Below are 7,896 nucleotides of genomic sequence, written 5' to 3' on the forward strand. Positions count from 1 at the left end.
TCGAAACTTCTGATGGTCAGAGACTATGCTACATGGGAAAAGTTTCAGGACTATGCACACCGCTTATTTCATCTCTCAAAGCTCAGAGGGTGATAGAAAAAGGATGTCAAGCATTCTTAGCCAGCGGCACAGATGTGGTAAAGGAAACACCACTAAAGGTTGGAGACGTCCGCAAAGTAAAGGAATTCCCAGAAGTATTTCCTAACGACTTACCAGGGTTGTCGCCGACTCGAGAAATTGACTTCACAATCGAACTAGTACCGAGCACCGAGCCTATCTCCAAGGCACCATACCGGATGGCACCTACTGAACTTAAAGAGTTAAAGACGCAGCTACAAGATAGCCAAGACCGCTACACTGTGTACTTATAAAGGTGAAGAAGAAGGACGGAAGTTGTAACGCCCTGGATAGCCAAGACCGCTACACTGTGTACTTATAAAGGTGCATGACTTGCTAATCAAGTCATTAATTTAAAAACGTGTCACTAAACATGAATGAACTAGGGTTAAAAAGGTTTTGGTCTCAAAAGTTACACTTTATATAATTAAATAGTTTTATACATGGGATCCCAAAAAGAAACAGTGTTTAAAAGTTGGTTTACAGAATCTCCAAAATACAGACAACCATCAACCATACTAAGACAAAATAGACACTTCTGGTTCTCATGTTTCTGCCTTTCCTCCAACCGTGGCAGCTGAGCAGCTGGTCATGTACATTCAGCTCACAGAGCTCTCCAAGTCAGGGCTGGTCAAGTTTTCCCTTGCCTTTACCTGCACCACGTAGCACCCGTGAGCCAAGGCCCAGCAAGAAAACATAATATGCAACACAAACAACAATAACAGATAATAAACTCTTTAAGCATGTTCAAACACTTAATACTCCACATTAACCACTCAGCACTTATACATAACCAATAATGCAACTAATCACAATTAACAATTAGGTCACATAATAGTCAGGGCCGACAACTTAGGCCACACCCTCTGTTTACCCCACTGACTTCGGCCCGCTTAAACCGAGCTCAGTGCATATTAAGCTGTCCTTGGCTACCAGTGGCCAAGCTGCGCCCTGTGCGCTAGTTTGACCCTTGGCACTCTTAGGCCATTGGTTCACTATTTACATGGCATAATACCATCCTTTCAAGCATACATATTAGGGAACCCTTAGTCCCATTACAAGTACACAACCGGGTGCAGTTTTCTTACCTTTAATTTCTACGTTCACTGATTATGAGCGACGTTCCTCGAGCACGATCCGTTTCCCGAGCCCTAGCTTTAACATCTAGTCACAACCAAGGTATTGGATTCCATTAATATTTAAATAAAGGTTTCTGGGTACAATACTAGCTTCCGGGACATCGAATTCCACCAAGCACGGTGGTGAAATCGATCCCGAGCACCCTAGGCTAGATTCCCGCGCTTAAAATCCCCAAATGATCAAGAATGTACCTAAGGGCTACTGCCCTTGAAACCTAGCCGTGGCCCGCACCTAAAACAGAGCCTCAAGGCCCCCAACAAGCAGACATGAGCCGCGGCCCTGCCCAAGTGCGGTGCGGCGCTCTCCCCTGGCCGAGCCTCCCTGTCTCTTTTGCTTCGTAGGGCCGCAGCGCTATAGAACAGATCCGCGGCCCTCCCCTTCGTGCCCAGAAAATCCACCATTTCTAGCATCCTAACCCCATCCAAAACCATCCCAAAACACCCTAACTCAAAACCCATTAATCACAAAGCCTTTAATATGACTCTAACACATAAACCAACATAAATCCAGCCTAAAAACCAACTAAAATTCCATTTTTGTTTTCTGAAACCCAGCAACTCAAACACCAAAACCAATCATGCAATACTCAAATTTAAACCTCTAAATTATGAGTTGAAGCTTACCTCTTTTGCTGAACCACTTCCTTGACAATCTCTGAGCTAAAACCCAAGCACTTATCTTCAATTCAGCCCTTAAACATCAAAATCATAATCACCTTAATATTCAGCCAAAAACATAGAGTTCTAACACCCTAAAGCACAATTCAACTCTTACCTTAACTTGATTGAGTGTCCCTTAGTATGAACTAAGTTAAGCCTTCATGAATTCAGCTCAAACACAGAGTTTTCCCCAGCTGATTCCCTTAGGTTTTCTATAGTTTCTTGGGAGAGAAAAGAGAAGAGAAGAGGAGAGAGAGCATGGGTAGGTTTATGTTTTATTCCCCTGTTTTTTATTAACTTAGTCTAATCCTATCCAGTTAAGTCAATCCCAAGGCTCGGGGTACTGGAAACGTCCCCGAGGGCAAAACGGTAAAATTCCCCAATATTACCGCCTAAGTCTCCTAACCTCAAATATATCTCCATATATTTATTTCCATAACCCAATAGTCTAAATAACCACCTGATACCTAAAATACCCCTGACTTATCCAAAGTCAAATATTAAGCCCCGTTGTGACCTTTCCCGCTATCTAGCTCCCTAAGATCGCCTCAAGTCGCGCACTTCTAATCTACCCACATAATAATGAGGTTTTCACAGATAAAATATTTAACCTCATTTATATTCATATAATCATACAAGTGTGCATTTAAATCAATAAACTCACACATAAACCAATTATGCCTTCCCGGCGCACTAATCAAGGCCCTTAAGCCATATTAGTGATTTTGGGTCGTTACAGAAGTATGCAGATGTGTATATATTATCGCGAGCTAAATAAGGTAACGATTAAGAATAAGTACCCGCTACCCCAGATTGACGACTTGTTTGATCAACTCCGAGGAGAAATTGTGTTTTCAAAGATCGATCTACGGTCTGGGTATCATCAGCTCAAGGTACGAGAAGAGGATATTCCTAAGACAACTTTTAGAACTCGTTATGGACATTATGCATTTCTAGTTATGTCTTTTTGTCTTACCAATGCTCCAGTCGCATTTATGGATTTAATGAATAGGGTCTTTAAGGATTATTTGGACAAATTCATCGTAGTGTTCATCGAGGATATCTTGGTGTACTCAAAGGACGAAGATGAGCACAAGGAACATGTAAGGTTGATCTTGTTACGATTAAAAGAGCATAAACTTTACGCCAAGTTCAAGAAGTGTGAATTTTGGCTTTCGCAAGTAGCGTTCCTCGACCACATAGTATCCAAGGAAGGAGTTGCTGTAGACCCATCTAAGGTAGAGGCTGTGAAGGATTGGCCAAGACCAAAGAACGCGTCAGAGGCAAGAAGTTTTCTGGGACTAGCAGGTTATTATTGGAGGTTTGTAGAGGGCTTTTCTAAGATAGCCACTCTGCTCACCAACCTGACCAGGAAGCAACAAAGATTCTACTGGACTGATAAGTGTGAAGAGAGCTTCCAGTTGCTTAAGGATAAGCTATGCTCAGCACCAGTACTTTGTGTACTGACACCCAACGACAAGTTTGTAGTCTACTGTGATGCGTTGAAGCAAGGTTTGGGTTGTGTGCTGATGCAGAATGGTAAGGTAATAGTCTACGCCTCAAGGCAGCTGAAGGAATACAAGCAACGCTATCCAACGTACATTGTGGAGTTGGGTCTTTGCATTGAAAATCTGGCGCCATTATCTTTATGAAGAACGATGTGAGATTTATAAGGACCACAAAAGCTTAAAGTATTTCTTCACACAAAAGGAACTTAACATGAGGCCGCGCAGGTGGTTAGAATTAATGAAGGATTATGATTGTGAAATCTTATACCACCCGGGAAAGGCAAACGTAGTTGCTAATGCGCTAAGTAGGAAAAATTATGGAAGTCTAGCTGCATTAGCTGGAATAGAACAGCTGCTACAACAGAAGCTGATCAATGCCGAAATAGAAATAGTCATTGGTAAACTGGCTAACTTTTCCATCTAGTAAAGCCTATTAGAAGATACTGGATCGAGCAAGGGCATGATGACACATTAGTAGCACATATGGATGCAGTTAAAAAAGGCAAGGCCACAAATTTTTCGATATCAGGACATGGGTTCTTGAGGTATAAGGATCGGGTATGCGTGCCAAATGATCATGGAATTAAGATGAAGATTTTGGAAGAAGCACACAATACCCCATACTCAATTCACCCAGGGTCGACCAAGATGAATCATGACCTTAAGGCATTATATTGGTGGCCAGGAATGAAGAAAGATATAGCAGAGTATGCGTCTAAATGCTTAGTATGCCAGCAAGTGAAAGCAGAACATCAACGGCCTGTAGGCTTATTGCAAACACTTAGTATTCCAGAATGGAAATGGGATGACATAGCCATGGATTTCGTGACGGGTTTGCCACGAACAAATAAGCAGCATGACTCGTCTTGGGTAGTAATAGATAGACTAACCAAGACAGTTCATTTCCTTCCTGTCAAGACTACGTATACAACAGATCAGTATGCAGACATTTATGTTCAAGAAATAGTAAAGCTAGATGGAATCCCTAAGACTATAGTGTCCAATAGAGGATCAGTGTTTACATCAAGATTTTGGGGAAGTTTGCAGCAAGCCATGGGTACCAAGTTAAGTCTTAGTACAACATTTCATCCTCAGAAAAACGGTCAGTCCAAGTGTACCATACATATTTTAGAAGATATGTTGTGCGCTTGTGTACTTGATTTCGGAGGATCATGGAGTAAGTATTTGCCACTGATAGAATTCTCCTACAACAATAGCTACCGGTCAACAATCAGGATGGCACCCTACGAGCTAATTTATGGAAGATGGTGTCGATCGCCGTTACATTGGGATGAGGTAGGAGAAAGACAACTTCTTGGACCCGAAGCTATTAGAGAAGCTCAGGATGTAGTAGTGCTGATTAGAAAGCGTATGCTCGCTGCTCAGAGCCGTCAGAAAAGTTATGCGGATGCCAAGCAGCGTGATGTGGAATTCAAAGTTGGAGATCAAGTCTTCTAAAAGATATCTCATATGAAAGGTGTGAAGCGGTTTGGGAAGAAATGCAAGCTTAGTCCCCGGTTTATAGGTCCTTTTGAGATATTGGACAAAGTGGGACCAGTTGCATATAGATTAGCCCTACCGCTAGTTCTAGCAGATAGCCACAGTGTGTTCCACATCTCGATGCTGTGTAGGTATGTGTCAGACCCATCTCATGTCCTCAAGTACGATATGATAGCACTTCAGAAAGACTTGAGTTACGAGGAACGACCGGTTAGCATCTTAGATAGAGGGATGAAGGAATTATGGTCTATGAGTATTCTGATAGTCAAGGTATGGAGTAATAGTTCTGAACAGGAGGCAACGTGGGAGTTGGAGGACATGTTAGTTAGGTATCCATAATTGTTTGGTAAGTAAATTTCGGGGAAGAAATTGTTTGTAGTAGGTTAGAATTGTAGAGTCCCAAAATGTTTACTTAGCCTAGTTAGATAGTAGTAGTAGTAGTAGTAGTAGTAGTAGTAGTAGTAGTAGTAGTAGTAGTAGTAGTAGTAGTAGTAGTAGTAGTAGTAGTAGTAGTAGTAGTAGTAGTAGTAGTAGTAGTAGTAGTAGTAGTAGTAGTAGTAGTAGTAGTAGTTAGTATTAGTTAGTAGTATGTTAGTTACCGTGGATTTTGGTTCAAGTCGGGACTTAGTTGGAAACTCATATCAAAACTTATGGATTTTATAAGTTTGACTTATAGTTTAAGAATATTAATTATAACATAAGGTTTGATTAATATTGCTGGTCATAGAGATATTATTTATTATAACCTAAGGTTTAGATAGAAGCATTAAGAGCATGACACGTGTCATAATCATGATTATTAAGGAAATTAAGTATTTTGATGAGTAGTTTTAATAAAAGAAAGATCTAGAAGCTCTAGAACCTTCCAGCAGCTGTTAGGATCATATTATGACTCAGTCAAAGCTATTTATTCCATTCAAATTATGCTGAAAAAGTGCAAATACATGTTTAATATATCTACGTATGCCGATATATCGTAGCCTAGGGGCCAATATATCGCCTAATAGAAGATACGGAAAACACGTCGACTTTGCACGAATGATTGAACAAGCCTCAGGAATACTGGGGGAGGCGATATATCACCTAGGGTGGGCGATATATCGGCTCCATGGGTATAGTTTTTGAAGTTTGACTTTTAAAATTTTTTAAATACCCTTAACTGCTTAGACCTACCTTTGAATGATTTTGACTGAGTTCTGGGCGTCAGTTGAACAAAAATTCAAATCTTTTTCATTTTATAATCATTTATTTATTCAAATTAAAAGGGGTTAGTTTCACTCCTTGAACTCTATAAATAGGACATAGTACTCAGCCATTTTTCATCATTCTTCAAGCATTTGATCAGAGCCCCCAAGGTGTTAGTGTTACTATAGAGAGATACACTTGGGTTTTGGGTTAAAGCTTTATTATTCCAAGCTTTTATAAACACTTGGGAAGTGAGAAATAGTGTGATTTCGGTATTGGGGTTTAGACCAATTCATAAGGTCATTCAAGGTATTCCTATTCCTTAAGTTCAGTTCTATATAATTCTTTAGTTTTTTTATTCAAATCCTAACTCTTGTTTATGATTCTTGATTAGGTATTTAAGTTCTTGAAACTTAAGGTCTTTCTTGGTAAGTTTCTTCTTGATGGTTTAGTTCCCATATTCATCTTTATTCTTAAAGATTCTAACCCTTTTCTACTATTGGTTTATAGGAGTTTCTAAATCTCGTTCTTGTTTCCAAATATCCCAGCTTTTGGTAAGGAAAATAGGATAGATTTTATATGCTTATATGTTATGATATGTTATGTTATAATATGTTTATGTTATGATATTGTTATGATATATATGAATATGTCTTGTAGTCCTTGGGGCTTATAATTGCTTAGCTAGCAAACCTCAATGCTTTTATGTCGCTTGAGACTTATAGTTGCTTAGCTAGCAAAGCCCAATGTTTTTATGTTGCTTGGGGCTTATAGTTGCTTAGATAGCAAGCACCAAGATTTCCATGATCATGGGTTAGAGTTGTGATATATGTTTTATAGTATGTGGTTATGATATAGTCTTATGCTTTTGATTTTTGATGTATGTTGTTAGTAGATTTTCCTTGCTGTGCATTAGGCTCACTCCTTTATTTTTAGTGTAATGCAGGAAAGTGATTATGGAGGCGGAAGGATTCTCGATAGCTTGACTTGTGTCTTAAGGAGGAATGGACTTAGTGGCCTGCGTTTCGATCGAGGATGACATTTATTTAGTCTTTTGAATTATGTTTCTTTTGTAATTCCGCATTTACTTTTTGAACAATTGATTTAAAGTAATGTTTTATGTTTTACAAACAATGGGTACCCATGCCATATTACATTTTAATTTATTATTTTATGTTATTGATACAAAAATTATTTTAGAGTTTTAATAAAGTTATGATTATTTCTTATGTTTTCTCCAAAAGTAGTAACTAAGTCTAGTAGTTTTTAATGGTCCAAGGTCTTAGAAATAGTTGGGACATTACATACACCTCCAAACATCCTAGGATAACCTATTTTTAATTTGAACCCAAAATTCCCAAATTGAACTCAAGAGCAACCAAGACATCATGTAGAACATGGGAAAGAAGTTATACATTTTCGTTGTGATTTGAAATCCTAGCTGGTTATGGGTACTCAAGCAGCTTCCAATTCCACTTGCAAGGCTAAATTCTTCAAAACTTTCCTCAAGGTCAAGGCTTGATAGCTTTTGGTGAGCTTGAAGGGAAACAACTGGAAGGAGAGATAGATAGAAAGAAAGAGGAGAGTAACGCGAGACTAGCTAACTCCAAGGGCTACTGGCCATTTTTCTCTATTTTTATGGTCAAATGACCATTATACCCTTCCCCATAACTTTCTTCTCAAAGCACAAGGGAAATTAGTCATTTAGCTTAAATTCCCACAAAACCTACAATTGCACCACTAATTCCTAATAATTAACTAAACCATCAAGCATAATTATTCTACTA

This window comes from Humulus lupulus, chromosome 3 (genome assembly GCF_963169125.1).
Source record: "Humulus lupulus chromosome 3, drHumLupu1.1, whole genome shotgun sequence".
NCBI classification, from domain to species: Eukaryota; Viridiplantae; Streptophyta; class Magnoliopsida; order Rosales; family Cannabaceae; genus Humulus; species Humulus lupulus.